Genomic DNA, 17,146 nt, shown 5'->3' on the forward strand with positions numbered 1-17,146 from the left:
CATCGGGAACTCAGCCAGTTTTTTCCGGTGAATTGCGGTGGGGGCATCTGTCAATGGCCTCCTACCCACACCGCGTAGACCGCGCGCGCTCGCATGATTTGCGGCGAATGCCCAGGGACCGGAGAATCGCGAGAGCGGTGTTGCGCCGGATTTCGCTGGCAATGCCCATTCTCCGCCCCCGCACCGATTGCGATTTCGTGCGCGGAGGCTCGCAGAATCCTGCCCCCTATATATTGTCATGTCACAAATTACTCTCAAGTTTATCCCTTTCCATCCGTAATATCATTCCAGTGAATCTTTGCCTCCTGCACCATCATCACCTAGTTTTGCCACATCAAACAAATATGCTTTTCCTGTAATGTAGTGCTCAAAACTGAGCGCAATACTCCAAACAGGGTCAGATCAAGGCTCTGCACAACTGAAGCATTACATCCTCCTCTTGACATTTCATCCTTATTGCAATTGTGGCAACATTCCATTCACCTTTTGATTACATTTTGTGCCAAATACATTGGATTTTAGTAATTAGTGTGCCTGGATAATCAAATCCCTTTGCTCATCAGTGTTCCTCGTCTGTCACCATTAAAAAAATATTATAATTTGCCTTTCTTGGATCTAAAGTGGTTGATCTTACTTGTCTTTTTGGAACTCCATCTGACATAGTTCTGTCCACTCAGGCAATGGCAGTGTTGTAGTGGTATTGTGGGCAGTACGGTAGCACAGTGGTTACCACAGTTGCTTCACAACTCCAGAGTCCCAGGTTCGATTCGCGGCTTGGGTCACTGTCTGTGCAGAGTCTACATTCTCCCCGTGTCTACGTGGGTTTCCTCCGGGTGCTCCGGTTTCCTCCCAGGTCCAAAGATGTGCGGTTTAGATGGATTTGCCATGCTAAATTATTGTCCAAAAAGAGTTGCTGGGTTACGGGGATAGGGTGGAGGTGTGGGCTTGGGTCGGGTGCCCTTTTCACGGGCTGGTGCAGACTCGATGGGCCGATTAGCCTCCTTTAGCGCTGTAAATTCTATGTTTGTCATTGGATTAGTATTCCAAAGTCTGGGGACCCTGCTTCGAATCCGACCACGGCAGATGGTGAAATTTAAATTCAATAAAATCGGGCATCATCCAGTCTGGGTTTGATCTTCCCATCAGTAGCAAATACAGTATACTAAATTAAAAGAAGCATGAATAAATTACTGTTCCATCAGGAAGGACTGTTTGGGGGGTTTATGCAGTCAGAAGGGAGGAGGTAAAAGTCGAGATGTTGCATGTGCTGCTCTTGCATGGGGAGGTGCCATGGAACTGGGAGAGAGTGGTGTGGTGACTGAGGAGTGCACCAGATTGTTTCCGAGTAAACTGTCTCTTTGGAAAACTGAAAGAGGGGGTGTGACATGAGAGATGTATTTGGTGGTGGAAATGCAGAAATGTAGAGGATGAACCTTTCATTATGGAGGTTGGTGGACTGGAAGGTGAAGCCAAGGGGAACACCTTTGAAGTTCTCGGAGGCAGGGAAAGCGTGAGAGTAGAAGTGTTTAGAATGGAATGGACACGGTTGAGGGTTCTGTCAACCATGGTGGGGAGTGGGGAGTCCTCAGATGAGGAAAATGATGATATATCAGAAGCACTGGTGTGGACGGTTGCTTCATCAAATGTGAAGGAGACAGATGGCCATGCTGGGAGAATGGAATGGAATCCTTACAGGAAGCAGGGTGTAAGGAAGCAGAACTGTGGAATTTACTGGGTTCTCGTGAATATTCTTGATAACCTATCCCCAGAAATTGAGATATAAAGTAAGCTGCGCTGTGACTCAATTCAAACTGATGTTGCTGTGGTCATGATGCAGAATGCGGACTGTTACATAATCACAATGCCACACTTCAGCTACTTGCATTATTTCTTTCATGCTCCACATACTGTCTTCACTGTTTGTTCACCCTTACAGAATTCCTTTCTTGTTCATTGTTCTTTTCATTTTGCTGTAATTTTGTCTTTTATCAATATTGCTATTCTTTCCCCATTCCACATTTCACTGATCTGACAGCCTGGAAGGTTTTGCTCCCAAATTTGCAAGCTTGTAGCCGGGTCTCTGTAATATATTAGCCTCGGGGCCAGACGGGTACCCAGTGGAGTTTTATAAAATGTTGTCTGCGATATTGGGGCCGATGTTGATGAGGATATTCAATGAGACAAGGGAAAGAGGGGTGCTGCCCCCGACGATGTCACAGGCCAAAATTTGCTGATTCTGAAGCGTGCCAAGAACCCGGAGCTATGTGGGTCCTACAGGCTGATATCCCTGTTGAATGTGGACGCCAAACTGCTGGCCAAATTTTGGCCTTCAGGATTGAGGGGCAGGATTCTCCCCTACCCGGCGAGGCGGGGGGTCCCGGCGTAGGGGAGTGGCACCAACCACTCCGGCGTCGGGCCTCCCCAAAGGTGCAGAATTCTCCGCACCTTTGGGGGCTAGGCCTGCGCCGGAGCGGTTGGCACCACGCCGACTGGCGCCAAAACCGGCACCAGCGGCCATTGACGCCCGCCGCCTGTCGCCGGTTCGCGCATGCGCACTGGGGGATTCTCTTCCGCCTCCGCCATGGTGGAGGCAGTGGCGGCGGCGGAAGAAAAAGAGTGCCCCCACGGCAGTGGCCTGCCAGCCGATCGGTGGACCCCGATCGCGGGTCTGGCCACCGTGGGGGCGCCCCCCGGGGTTCAATCGCCCCACGCCCCCCCCCCCCACCCCCCCAGGACCCCGGGGGCCGCTCGCGCTGCCGATCCCGCCGCCACCAGAGGTGGTTCAAACCTCGACGGTGGGACTTCGGCCCATCGCGGGCCGGAGAATCGCCGCAGGGGGCTCGCCGATCGGCGTGGGGTGATTCTTGCCCCCGCCAATTCCTGGCTGGCGGAGAATTCCTGCCACGGCGGGGGTGGGAATTTCGGTGGCCCTGGGCGATTCTCCGACCCTGCGTGGGGCCGGAGAATTTTGCCCGAGGATTGTGTTCTGGACGTTATTGGAGAGGACCAGAAGAGGTTTGTTAAGGGTAGGCAGTTGGTGGTCAAGGTAAGAAGGTTGTTAAATGTGATCATGATGCCCCCAGAAGGTAGGGAGGTGGATGTAGTGATCGCAATGGATGCAGAAAAGGCTTTTGATCGGGTAGAGTAGGATTATCTGTGTTAGGTACTTGGACGGATTCTATTTGGGTGGGGCTTTATTGACTGGATCAGGTTGCTGCATCAGGCTCCTGTGGCAAGTGTATGGACGAACAGGACAACATTGGACTATTTTAGACTGCACCAGGGGATGGGATAGGGATGCCCCCTCACCCCACTGTTGTTCGCGCTAGCTATAGAGCCGTTGGCAATTGCTCTGAGAGCTTCAAGGGCTGGAAGGGGCTGGTCCAGGGAGGTGGTGGGTGAGGTGGAGCACAGAGTCTCGCTCTATGCGGACGACCTGCTTCTGTAAGTATCGGACCCATTAGAGGGGATGGAAGAAATCGTGAGGATTCTCGGGGAGTTTGCCCGGTTTTTGGGGTGTAAGCTAAATAGGGGGAAAAGTGAGATGTTTGCAGTCCAGGCGAGGGGACAGGAGAGGTGATTGGGGGAGCTGCCGTTTAGATCAGTAGGGGGACGCTTTAGGTACCTAGGCATTCAAGTGGCGTGGGAATGGGACCAGCTGCATAAATTAAGTCTGGCCCGGCTAGTAGATCAAATGAAGGATGATTTTCGGAGATGGGACGCGCTCCCGTTGTCATTAGCTGGGAGGGTGCAGACGGTGAAGGTGACAGTCCTCCCAAGATTCCTGTTCATGTTTCAATGTCTCCCCATCTATATTCCATGGTCCTTTTTTAAACGTGTCAACAAAGTGATCCCTGGCTTTGTTTGGGCGGGCAGGACCCCGCGGGTAAGGAAGGTAATGCTTGGGCGGTGTCGGGGAGAGGGCGGGCTGGGCGGCGAATATCGCCATGATCAGGAAGTGGGTGGCGGGGGAGTGGTCGGCATGGGAGCGTATGGAGGCGGCGTCATGAAAGGGCACCAGCATGGGGCGTTGGTAACTGCGCCTCTACCATTTACGCCGGCACGGTACTCCACCAGCCCCGTGGTGGTGGTGGCCCTGAGACTCTGGGGGCAATGGAAGAGACATGTGGGAGCAGAGGGAGCATTGGCCTAGTTCCCAATCTGTAATAATCACCAGTTTTCCCCGGGAAGTATGGATGGGGGGGTTCCGGATATGGTGGAGAGCAGTGATTGAGAGGATGGGGGATATTTTTATAGAGGGGAGCTTTCCGAGTATGAGGGCTGGAGGAGAAGTTTGGGTTGGCGAGGGGAAACAAATTCAGGTAAAGCCCCCAAAGTCGGAGACCTGGCTATCGGACAGCTAGCTTTCTCTGTTTGGAGAAAATCAAGTTCACCTTGAGAAGGTCACTGTTAGGGTTCACCTGGAGGTGGCAACCATTCGTCGACTTCTTCGTTGAAAACTAATCGTCAGCAGAAGGGGGAGGGGTTAGTTTAGCTTAAAGTAGGGGGTTAATAAAGGTGGGACCTGTAAGGGAAGGAGACGGCTTTTGCACTATGTTTATAGTTTCATGTAAATTGTTTATTCTGTTGTTATAATACCAAAAAAAACACAATAAAATGATTATTCAAAAACAAAATTCTTATTTGGTGACTAAACGCACCCTGCCCATTTGCTCTGATTGTGTTTTTCTGACCGTTCACACTTTTATTTGCTGATATTATGTACATTGCTCTACTTGGGTATATTTATATATTTTATATTCATTTCTGTAAGTTTTTTAGTCACAACTTAATTTGTAATAGCTATTTTCTTGCTACTTCCAATAGCTATTTCTGTTCAAGGAGTATTTGTATTTTCCTTATCTCCTTTTGTACGCTGATCCTTTTCTTATCTTTCGGGTTATTATTCCACTCTCTTTATTGTTTTAAAGGCCTTTCCAAGGTTCTATCTGTCCTTTCTGCCTTAACCATGGTTCCAGGCCAATTCAGGTCCGGCCAGTTCCAGTTAAACAGTTCCTTCCTGCCCCTTCAGTGGTGCCAATGTCCCATGAAATGGAATCCCTCCTTCCTATATCAGTCTTTAAGCCACTTATTAAATTTCCTGATCCCTTTATCCCTGTGCCAATTATGATGTGGTTTTGGTAGCAATCTGGCAACTACCACTAACTGTCTGGGTTACGACTGATCTGATCGTGGTCTTAACTCCACTTTCCAGCCCCCACTTCTTCGTAACCATTGTCAATCAAAAATCTGTCTTGGTCAGCTTGAAGGTAGTTAATGACCAGCTTTCACTGCTCGCTGAAGAAGAGAATTCCAAACACTAAAATTTTCTGAGCAAAGAGATTCCTCTTCACCTCTATCCTAAATGGGAAATCCCTTATTTTGAAATGGTGTCCCCAGCTCTAGATTCCCCTTTGAGGGGAAACATCTTCTCAGCATCTACCCTGTTAAGCCCTCTTCACAATATTGTCTGTTTCAATAAGATCACCTCTCAAACTTCTAAATTCCAATGAGTAGGCCCAACCTGCTCAGCTTTTCATCATATAAAAATGCCCCACTCCAGGAATCAGCCTAGTGAACCTTATTTGAACTGTTTCCAATGCAAGACATCCTGCAAGATGAGCAAAACTGTATACAGTACTCACAGTACTGGATGCACAATACTCAAGATTGTAGATTTTGTACAATTAGAACATAGAACATAGAACACTACAGCGCAGTACGGGCCCTTCGGCCCTCAATGTTGCGCCGACCTGTGAAACCATCTGAAGCCTATCTGACCTACACTATTCCATTTTCATCCATATGTCTATCCAGTGACCACTTAAATGCCCTTAAAGTTGGCGAGTCTACTACTGTTGCAGGCAGGGCGTTCCATACGCCTACTACTCTCTGAGTAAAGAAACTGCCTCTGACATCTGTCCTATATCTATCACCCCTCAATTTAAAGCTATGTCCCCTCGTGTTGGTCATCACCATCCGAGGAAAAAGACTCTCACTGTCCACCCTATCTAACCCTCTGACTATCTTATATGTCTCTATTAAGTCATCTCTCAGCCTTCTCTCTAACGAAAACAACCTCAAGTCCCTGAGCCTTTCCTCGTAAGACCTTCCCTCCATACCAAGCAACATCCTAGTAAATCTCCTCTGAACCCTTTCCAAAGCTTCCTCATCCTTCCTATAATGTGGTGACCAGAACTGCACGCAGTACTCCAGGTGCGGCCGCACCAGAGGTATGTACAGCTGCAGCATGACCTTGTGGCTCTGAAACTCAATCCCCCTGCTGATAAAGACTAGCACACCATATGCCTTCTTAACAGCCCTATTAACCTGGGTGGCAACTTTCAGGGATTTATGTACCTGGATGCCAAGATCTCTCTGTTCATCTACACTACCAAGAATCTTACCATTAGCCCAGTACTCTGCATTCCTGTTACTCCTTCCAAAATGAACCACCTCACACTTTTCCATATTAAACTCCATCTGCCACCTCTCAGCCCAGCTCTGCAGCTTATCTATGTCCCTCTGTATCCTCTAACATCCTTCAGCACTATCCACAACTCCACCGACCTTCGTGTCATCTGCAAATTTACTAACCCATCCTTCTACACCATCTTCCAGGTCATTTATAAAAATGACAAACAGCAGTGGCCCCAAAACAGATCCTTGCGGTACACCACTAGTAACTGAACTCCAGGATGAACATTTGCCATCAACCACCACCCTCTGTCTTCTTTCAGCTAGCCAATTACTGATCCAAACCGCTAAATCACCTTCAATCCCATACTTCCTTATTTTCTGCAATAGCCTACCGTGGGGAACCTTATCAAACGCCTTACTGAAATCCATATACACCACATCAACCGCTTTACCCTCATCCACCTGTTTGGTCACCTTCTCAAAAAACTCAATAAGGTTTGTGAGGCATGACCTACCCTTCACAAAACCGTGTTGACTATCGCTAATCAACTTGTTCTTTTCAAGATGATTATAAACCCTATCTCTTATAACCTTTTCCAACAATTTACCCACAACCGAAGTAAGGCTCCCAGGTCTATAATTACCAGGGTTGTCTCTACTCCCCTTCTTGAACAAGGGGACAACATTTGCTATCCTCCAGTCTTCCGGCGCTATTCCTGTCGACAAAGACGACATAAAGATCAAGGACAAAGGCTCTGCAATCTCCTCCCTGGCTTCCCAGAGAATCCTAGGATAAATCCCATCTGGCCCAGGGGACTTATCTATTTTGACATTTTCCAAAATTGCTAACACCTCCTCCTTTTGAACCTCAATTCCATCTAGCCTGGTCGACTGAACCTGAGCGTTCTCCTCGACAACATTGTCTTTCTCCAGTGTAAACACTGACGAAAAATATCCATTTAACGCTTCCCCTATCTCCTCTGATTCCACACACAACTTTCCACTACTATCCTTGATTGGCCCTAATCTTACTCTAGTCATTCTTTTGTTCCTGATATACCTATAGAAAGCCTTAGGGTTTTCCTTGATCCCATCCGCCAACGACTTTTCATGTCCTCTCCTCGCTCTTCTTAACTCTCCCTTTAGGTCCTTCCTGGCTAACTTGTAACTCTCAAGTGCCCTAACTGAGCCTTCATGTCTCATCCTAACATACCGGTAAGCCTTCTTCTTCCTCTTGACAAGTGCTTCAACTTCCTTAGTAAACCACGGTTCCCTTCCTCGACAACTTCCTCCCTGCCTGACAGGTACATACTTATCAAGGACACACAGTAGCTGTTCCTTGAAAAAGCTCCACATTTCGATTGTACCCATCCCCTGCAGTTTCCTTCCCCATCCTATACATCCTAAATCTTGCCGAATAGCATCATAATTGCCTTTTCCCCAGCTATAATTCTTGCCTTGCGGTATATACCTATCCCTGCCCATTGCTAAAGTAAACATAACCGAGTTGTGATCACTATCACCAAAGTGCTCACCTACATCTAAATCTAACACCTGGCCGGGTTCATTACCCAGTACCAAATCCAATGTGGCCTCGCCCCTTGTTGGCCTGTCTACATACTGTGTCAGAAAACCCTCCTGCACACACTGTACAAAAACTGACCCATCTATAGTACTCGAACTATAGTATTTCCAGTCAATATTTGGAAAGTTAAAGTCCCCCATAACAACTACCCTGTTACTCTCGCTCCTGTTGAGAATCATCTTTGCAATCCTTTCCTCTACATCTCTGGAACTATTTGGAGGTCTATAGACAACTCCCAACAGGGTGACCTCTCCTCTCCTGTTCCTAACCTCGGCCCATACTACCTCAGTAGACGAGTCCTCAAATGTCCTTTCTACCGCCGTAATACATTCCTTGATTAACAATGCCACCCCCCCCCCCCCCTCTTTTACCATCTTCTCTGTTCTTACAGAAACATCCAAATCCTGGAACCTGCAACAACCATTCCTGTCCCTGCTCTACCCATGTCTCCGAAATTGCCACAACATCGAGATCCCAGGCACCAACCCATGCTGCAAGCTCACCCACCTTATTCCGGATGCTCCTGGCGTTGAAGTAGACACACTTCAAACCATCGTCTTGCTTGCCGGTGCCCTCTTTCGAACTTTTAACCCTATCCCTGACCTCACTACTCTCAACATCCTGTACACTGGGACTACAAATTAGGTTCCCATCCCCCTGCTGAATTAGTTTAAAACCCCCCGAAGAGCACTAGCAAATCTCCCCCCCAGGATATTGGTACCCCTCTGGTTCAGGTGAAGACCATCCTGTTTGTAGAGGTCCCACCTACCCCAGAATGAGCCCCAATTATCCAGGAAACCAAAACCCTCCCTCCTGCACCATCCCTGTAGCCACGTGTTCAACTCCTCTCTCTCCTTATTTCTCACTTCGCTAGCACGTGGCATGGGTAACAACCCAGAGATAACAACTCTGTTTGTTCTAGCTCTCAGCTTCCACCCTAGTTCCCTGAATTTCTGTCTCAAATCCCCATCTCTCTTCCTACCTATGTCGTTGGTACCTATGTAGACCACGACTTGGGGCTGCTCCCCCTCCCCCTTAAGGATCCCAAAAACACGATCAGAGACATCACGAACCCTGGCACCTGGGAGGCAACACACCAACCGTGAGTCTCTTTCGTTCCCACAGAACCTCCTGTCTGTTCCTCTAACTATGGAGTCCCCAATGACAAGTGCTCTGTTCCTCTTCTCCCTTCCCTTCTGAGCAACAGGGACAGACTCTGTGCCAGAGACCTGTGCTCTATTGCTTACCCCTGGTAAGTCATCCCCCGCAACAGTATCCAAAACGGTATACTTGTTATAGAGGGGAACGACCACAGGGGATCCCTGCACTGCCTGCTGGTTCCCTCTCCCTCCCCTGACGGTAACCCATCTACCTTCTTCTTTTACCTGAGGTGTGACTACCTCCCTATAACTCCTCTCAATAACCTCCTCCGCCTCCCGAATGATCCGAAGTTCATCCAGCTCCAGGTCCCTAACGCGGCTCTCGAGGAGCTGGAGTTGGGTGCACTTCCTGCAGATGTAGTCAGCAGGGACACTAGAGGTGACCCTTTCCTCCCACATTCTGCAGGAGGAACATTCAACTGCCCTAGCCTCCATTCCCACTGAACTAACTTCCCAACTACTGAAAAATAAAAATAAAAAACTTGTTAGTTTAGCAATCCAACGGACAGAACTTTTTTTTTGGTTAGAGGAGGAGGATGGGTGGGAGATACTACGTAAGTAGTGTTTCGGGTAAAGCTGTCACTCGAGAACAGCCCCTTCACAAACCACCTTCAACTATCGCTGACCGCACTGCACGTATGCAAATCTCTCCGGAACAGCCAATCAGAAGCTCTGCTCTGCTGCCCTCTGCTGGATGCGTGCCTTCCGTCGAACTCCTCGGGTCACTTGTGCAGGTGCACCTTCAACTTACGCTGACCGCACTGCACGTATGCAAATCTCCCCGGAACAGCCAATCAGAAGCTCTGCTCTGCTGCCCTCTGCTGGAGATTTCCCTACTGTTATACTCCACCCCACTCTTCCAATAAATGCCAACATTCCATTTGCACTCCTAATTACTTGCTGTACCTGCATTGTCATTCATGTACAAGGACACCCGGATCCCTCTGTACTGCAGCAATCTACCACCTTTCACCATTTAAATAATATACTGCTTTTCTATTCTTCCTGCCAAAGTTGACAACCTCACATTTTCAACTTAATATTCCATCTGCCAAATATTTGCCCACTCAACCTATCTATGTCCCTACTCTTTATATCCTCCTCACAACTTGCTTTCCTACCTATCATCAGCAATTTTGGCTACAATATAATCAGTTCTCTTCATCCTGTTGGTCTTTAACCTCATGTTGTAAGACTTCCTATTAGTTAGCCAGTCCTCTATCCATATCAATATATCACCTCAGCACTATGAGCTCTTATCTTGTGTAGTAACTCTTTACGTGGCACCTTATTCAATGTCTTTTGGAAAAACAGATGCACTACATCCACTGATTTACGGATATCCAGCCTACTTGTCACATCCTCAAAGAATTCCAATAAATTTGTCAAACACAGTTTCTCTTTCACAAAACCATGTTGACTCTGTGTAGCTGAACATAATCTTGCATTCTGGAGTCTGGTGCAGGCGGGAAAGTCGACATGATGCCTGCTGGACGGCAGGACAGTTGAATGGGTGCAATTAATTATGCATCCACAAGGAATTTGGCGAATCTTGTGGCTGTGCAGGCAGGAAGTCAGCATCCTGCTGTTAGATCATGGGGTCCAAGATTCTAGCGTCATTTATAAAAGGCACCTAGATAGCCCTTCACTCAATACAGGCCCGGAACTCTGCTTTACTCTTCCAGAGTCCTTGCAACTGCAGCTTGTACAGGAGAAGCTGGCAGATGTGAGCAACCACATCGTGGGATATACGAGGCACTACCGGCATTGCCTTTCACCTATTCTAGGTGAGATCACTCCCTCCGATACACAGATACTTGGGTCAATACTTGCTTTGCAGTAAACCATGTTTGTCAGCATCTTCAACTTCTAGAGGCCCCGCTGGGTCTTGTTGCTCAGGCCTGTCTACTCCTGGCTCTGTGGCAACCTGCGATGGGCTCTTCTTCTCCTCATCTAGATGGGAACCATTACCGAGACAGGGTTTCCTGCAGCCTGCATCATCAATGCTTCAATGCATGTGTGAACTAATTGAAGTGATAAACTTAGGCAGCATGACCTTTACAGGTTTCCCTCCATCTGAACGCCAGCATGCCAGTGCTAAGCCTTTACCTGGCATCCCCATCCCACCCCTCCCAGGTGAAGGACAACCTGGAGAACCAGGGTGAATGGAACTATGTGTGAGAAATCTCCCACTGACACTATTTCCCCTGCCTCCACTACACTTGAGACTCTATACAGAGTCCTTTGCCTTGGAAAAACTAACCATGTGAGCCCTTATGAACAATGACCATTCACCCGGAAAGGTGAAGATTTGGAGCCACAAGCTGGCCACCATCCACCAGACATGTCACATTCAACTCCCTATGCCCCTTCATCCCTGCCTCTGACTGCAGCAGATGGCAAATGGCACAGAATAAACCACAGCTACACACCTTGCTGCAATCTTGATGTTATAAATCTGGAACAAACCTGCTGCCATGTGGACTTCACTATACAGTGGAGAACACAACTGAGTATGATTGACATGGGCGGCTCGGTGGCACAGTGGTTAGCACTGCTGCCTCACAGCTCCTGGGACCCAGGTTTAATTCTGGACTTGGGTTCATCCAGCCTCAGGTAACTTATTTGTGGAGTTTGCACTTTCTCCCCGTGTCTGCGTGAGTTTCCCACGGGTGCTCCGGTTTCCTCCAAAAATGCGCAGCTTAGGTAGATTGGCCATGCTAAATTGCCTCTTAGTGTCTAAAAGGGTGGGTGGGGTTACTGGGTTACGGGGATAGGTGGAGGCGTGGACTTAAATATGGTGCTCTTTCCAAGGACCAGTGCAGACTTGATGGGCCAAATGGCCTCCTGCACTGTAAAGCCTATGATCCATAATTATTGGGGTGTCCTTTTAGTGGGCCACTTATGCTGAATTTGAACGCTATCCACCTGAAAAGCCCCTCCTCTCACCCTTGACCCACCCAATATCACCATTCCTCCCCCTTCTGTCAAACTTGAACCTCCCCACATTACACTGAATCCCATCACAATGTACCTCCAAGTGCCTTCCTTTCCCTCGTATCCGACAGCCATTACCATCCCCATACCCACCCTGCCCCTGCTGTTGCCCTTTTCAATACCAACAGCATCGCCAATACGGTTGCAAATATTAATGATATTGGTGAACCACAAGCCTTCCCTTATATTGATCAAATGAGCACACAACCAGTTAGTTAGTTCAACAGACGGTTAATTTACATACACAAGAGTTACCTTGACATGCAAAAACAATATCTATTATGAGTTAAACTACACCTATCAGCTACAATAACCTATACTTAACTTCAGGGTGACCGGCACTGTGAAAATGGATACGGCCTTTATCTGGATTTTGTTTGGCTGGTTCGAAGAAAGCGGCTCTGTCTCTGCTGGGCTCATCCGTCAGGTAGCGATCGTTGGTCTTGAACTTGGCTGGCTGTTCCTGCTACAATTGGTTTGGCACAGGCCGGATCCAAAAGAGACAGAACACATTGCTCTGTCCTCTTTTATCCCCCTAGGATTTTGCGCTCTTTGGGCCGGTCCTTAACCGTGGACCCAATTGTTCGACAGGGCTCTCTCTGATCACTGTCTTTGATTTCGGCCATTAAAAGGGGTGGGTGCCTTGGTAGCTGGGTCGGTCCTTAGCGGTCATTGACCTTGGCAGTTGGGCTTTCTGAATAAGGGGAGTGGCGCCGATCAGTCTGTGGCTGTACCGGTTGCTTGATTGGAGTTCTATTGACCTGGGAAAATGGGCCAATGAAATGCAAACGAGCAGGGGGTTTCGATCAGGTCTGGTTACCTATGTTTCAAATACACATAGGCTCTGTATTTGTCTGAGTCCTGAGTTGGCCAGAATCCCCACAGTCCTTTGCAGGTGGCCATCTTAGATGGTTACACTGCCCCTTCAATTATCTGTGTAGTCTGCCTCGGTGACCATCCCCCATGACACTTCTACCTACTTTCACCCTGGACCTGCCACCCTACCTCATTCCACTTCCCCATCTGACTGTGACTGTTTTCTCCTGTCACCAATACCCTGAGTTCGCCCCTCCCAGAACCCCACCCCTCCCAGAACCCCACCTTTGACACCACTGACCCCATCCTTTTAAGACATTTGGGGATTGTTAAAAGTGGACACGAATATGCATAAAAATGGATAAACTCATTGGAACTGCCAAGTTCATTTGAGCCATCAAAGGATCAAGGTATTTAAGCTCTTGCCCTGTCTGCAGTGTTGAAGAAAAATGCTACTTGCAATTTCACTCTAAGCATTGGTATAAATCTGATGGTACCACTAAAGGATTTGTGCCGCATGGCTGATTTCACCACCCACCAATAGCGCAATGGGGTGCCTGTCAGTTCACAGTTTAATTGACAGTTCCAACCCTTTGAAGCGGGAATATGAATTAAAATGTTTGTACAAGGTGTACAAAGAGTGAATGGGTTTTTATCAGTGGAGCGATTTTTTAAAAAAATAGTGAATTCATCAATAGACAATGAAGAACTTTATTTAATCTCAGTATGGGTGCTGATGTTTGCCAATGGTGAATACTGGATGAATTGGCATAATGGTGTAAGGACAAATGGTGGTGGTCATGGAGGGGAATCGGTTGGCACGAGTTGGCACTCAGCTGACATGTGGGCCTGGATTCTCCCGCAATTGGCGGGACGGCCCGGCGCCAAGAGTGGCGCAAACCACTCCGGCGATCGGTGGACCCTGAACATGGGCCTGCCCCCCCCTCCCCCCCCGAGGACTCCACTAGCCATCCTCCACTAGCCACCCACCTTTGCGGCCAGTCCAGCCAGAATTGACTATGTCCATTTCACGCCGGCGGGACTGGCAGCAAACGGCCGCTCAGCCCATCGGGGCCCGGAGAATTGTTGGAGGGGGCACTGCCAACGGTCCGGTCCCCGACCGGCACGGCGTGAACTCGCCCCCGCCCGAAAGCTGGCGCTGGAGAATTCAGCAGCCGGCGTAGGAGCGGCAGGGCGGAATTCACGCCGCCCCCCGCCGATTCTCCGACCCAGCGGGGGGTCGGAGAATCCCGCACATGGACTATAAAGGGCTTTGAGGGTGGAAGGAGGTGTATGGGTTGTCATAGGGGCTATAAAACGCCATTGAGGTATGGTGGACGGGCATAGTTTGGGATGGAGGGTATGAAGGGCTTCGGGGATTGGGTAGATGGGCATAGATTAGTTAGCATGTGACCATGAGGTGACATAAATTAGCATGGATGGGGATTGTGTGTGGGGGGGGAAGAGTGTGGTGAGGAAGGATGGGGACTGCTTTTGGTTTCATTCTTTTTTTCACAGTGCCTTTCCATCCAGCTCACCTCCACACTGCCATTCCTGTGCTGCTTTTGAACCGTTTCCAGGCAGCAGGCCTGATTCCCATTTCAACCTGCATTCCGCCGCCTGCCCCCATCCCAACTTCCTGGAATGAAAATCCGACTATCCAGGGCCCTTTTTCCCAGGTTGGGTTTGTGGAGTTAGGAATTACCCCGACTCTGCAGTCCTGACCCAGGAGTGAATAGTCAGGCCTCTATTTCCACACATATTTGACTACCTGCTTTTGCTGCTGTAGTCTGTTTTCTTTTCATTAATTGCACGCTGGTGTTCATTTAGCATTTTCTGGTGTGAAATGATTCACCTCTAATACTAAATTTAGATTAACTGTTGAATTTAATTTGTTTTATTTTAGGTGCCTTTATTGCTTAGTTTAATTTAATTAACCTTTTTTTTCCATATTAAGATCACTTTTTACGTAAATGCTATTATTCACTTAAACAGTTAGGTTTTTGCCCATGACTTTTACTTATTCATTTCTATTTCTTTTTAATGTAGTAGCTGCAAGGTCCAAAACTTGAATTGGCTGCTAATTAGTCATGCATCTCTGTGCTGGCTGGTGTGACCTCACAGAATGGAAGTTCACTGGTTAAAAGATGCAGTTCACCCGGATTGTTAGAAGCAACACCTGGGAGATTCATGCTCTATTCTTTGTAAGAATGCATTGCAGGTCATATGAACCTGTTCCATGGGCCATATGTTTGACACCGTGGTCTACAGCCGATTCACTGCTATTACGAATCTAGTGAGTCTATTTTTCAGATTAAGCAGTGATTTTTGTTCAGTTTTCTCCTTCTCAAAAAATATAATAAATAGATCCAACCTTTATCTTTTGCTGAGTCCAATTTGGAATCCCAACCAAATAGGAATTCTGGAGTTTCCCTCCCTCACCACTGCCTCGCAGGCCTGATTATTTTTCACTGATACTGCACAATCCATGTCAGATGTTATGGGCTCATTATTATAATTGAGAGTGTGCCTGACCCAAGGTGATTGCAGATCGCCAGCATCCAGTGCAAATTGAGAGGATCTCAAATAAAATTTTCACATTCTTGCAACTTTCATTTAATTGATTTTAGAGGTGAGGTTCACTTTAAATTAGTCTAGTTCATTCTTTGGTGCATATATAAAATATACACTAATGCCCACTGTAACAGATGTTTTACTTTTAAGTGCAGGAAAGATTTACAGATTTATGTTGTATTAGTGGCTCTTGTTAATATCCAAAGTACAATATACTTCTGGCAGGGTTAAATGTTTTGTCTACTCTTTTGTATTGCCTGACTTTCTATCTACTAAAGCTTTAAGAATGGTTCTGTGTGATCAAAATTATTTCTTTCACCACACCTCAGGCAGAATGTGACTCAGTTTCATCGGTTAGACATCTATTCCTGACTTCCTCTGACAGTTTCTGATTCCAATCCATCCATTTCCTGCAGGTATTTGAGGTAGTTTATAATAGATTAGTTTATAACAAACAAATTTCTATTGAAAACTCAATTGTGCAGAAAGTGATCATTATCAATCGCAGTCTGCATGTAAAAACTGATTGTTTAAAATTTGGATTTTGTGGAGTTAGGAATTATGTTGCTCTAAAATTATAATTAAAGCTAATTTTATTGAATTACCACTTGCTGCTTTTAATCTCTGTGATTTTTTTTAAAGCATCTTTTAATTCTTTTTAATTTCAGTAATTAATTTTAACCTGTTGTTCCCTATCAAAAAGATCCTCTAAGACCACAAAGTTAAATGTTGTGAGATTGACTATCTCAATTTTCTTCCTGGTTCTAACTTTTTTTCTTATTTAAAATTTTGAGCAAAAATTTATCTCCGCTGAGTTTACTGTGACCTCCACCTTTGCCACTACTTTCTACTTTGACTATTCTCTGGTGTACTGCCTCTATTCCAATATCTGGTCTGCTTCCATGGGCTCATTCTTCTGTTCTTCTGCTGGGAATTGTTCACTCTGCACTGAGATAACTCAGATATGTCCTTGCACCATTTCAGAAGAATTGGTGACAGGGTTAGAAACCTGATTGGAGAGATTAAATGTAGAGTCTTGGGAAGGATGAGCACAGATTTCCAAGATAACAACATATGATACTTTTCAAGGACATTGGAGTCAAGGGTTCCAGACCCTATATTTCCCTCCCATCTCTCTCATCCAGGATTCTTTGCTCTGTATTCTGATACCCAAGTATCACTGACTCCTATTGCTGCCAGAGGTCCATCACAACTCCTGTAGTACTTGCAGGTTATGTGCACCCATCACCCAACCAAACTACTATAATACTTTACAGGACACTCATCCCAATGCTTCCACTTTCTAGCACTCCTTTCCCAGTGACCTCCCCTGTATTTCCCATCTCCAAGAATCTCCCTCACAAGGCCATCAGAGGCTGGGATTTCCATCCAGTGATCCTAAAATCTGGACCACTCTCCAAGTGCCGCCACGGTCCTTCCCGACCGCATGGCTCTTCTTTCTGAGCTCCCACACTCAGTTATTCCACATTCTGTCTCCCTCCCACCAGGCCTTTACAGCACTGCTGTACCCTTACATGCTACTTTCATCACCCACAATGTTCTTCATGACTCCCACGGGCCAGAAATCTATCTT

General features: G+C 47.2%; 1 protein-coding gene across 1 annotated transcript in view; it reads left to right on the forward strand.

Moving 5' to 3' along the window:
• LOC119964533 (ERI1 exoribonuclease 3-like) overlaps positions 1-17,146 on the forward strand; it is a 498,848-nt gene that overhangs the window by 214,462 nt on the left and 267,240 nt on the right. The window lies entirely within an intron of this gene.

Source organism: Scyliorhinus canicula, chromosome 4 (genome assembly GCF_902713615.1).
Source record: "Scyliorhinus canicula chromosome 4, sScyCan1.1, whole genome shotgun sequence".
Taxonomy (NCBI): Eukaryota; Metazoa; Chordata; class Chondrichthyes; order Carcharhiniformes; family Scyliorhinidae; genus Scyliorhinus; species Scyliorhinus canicula.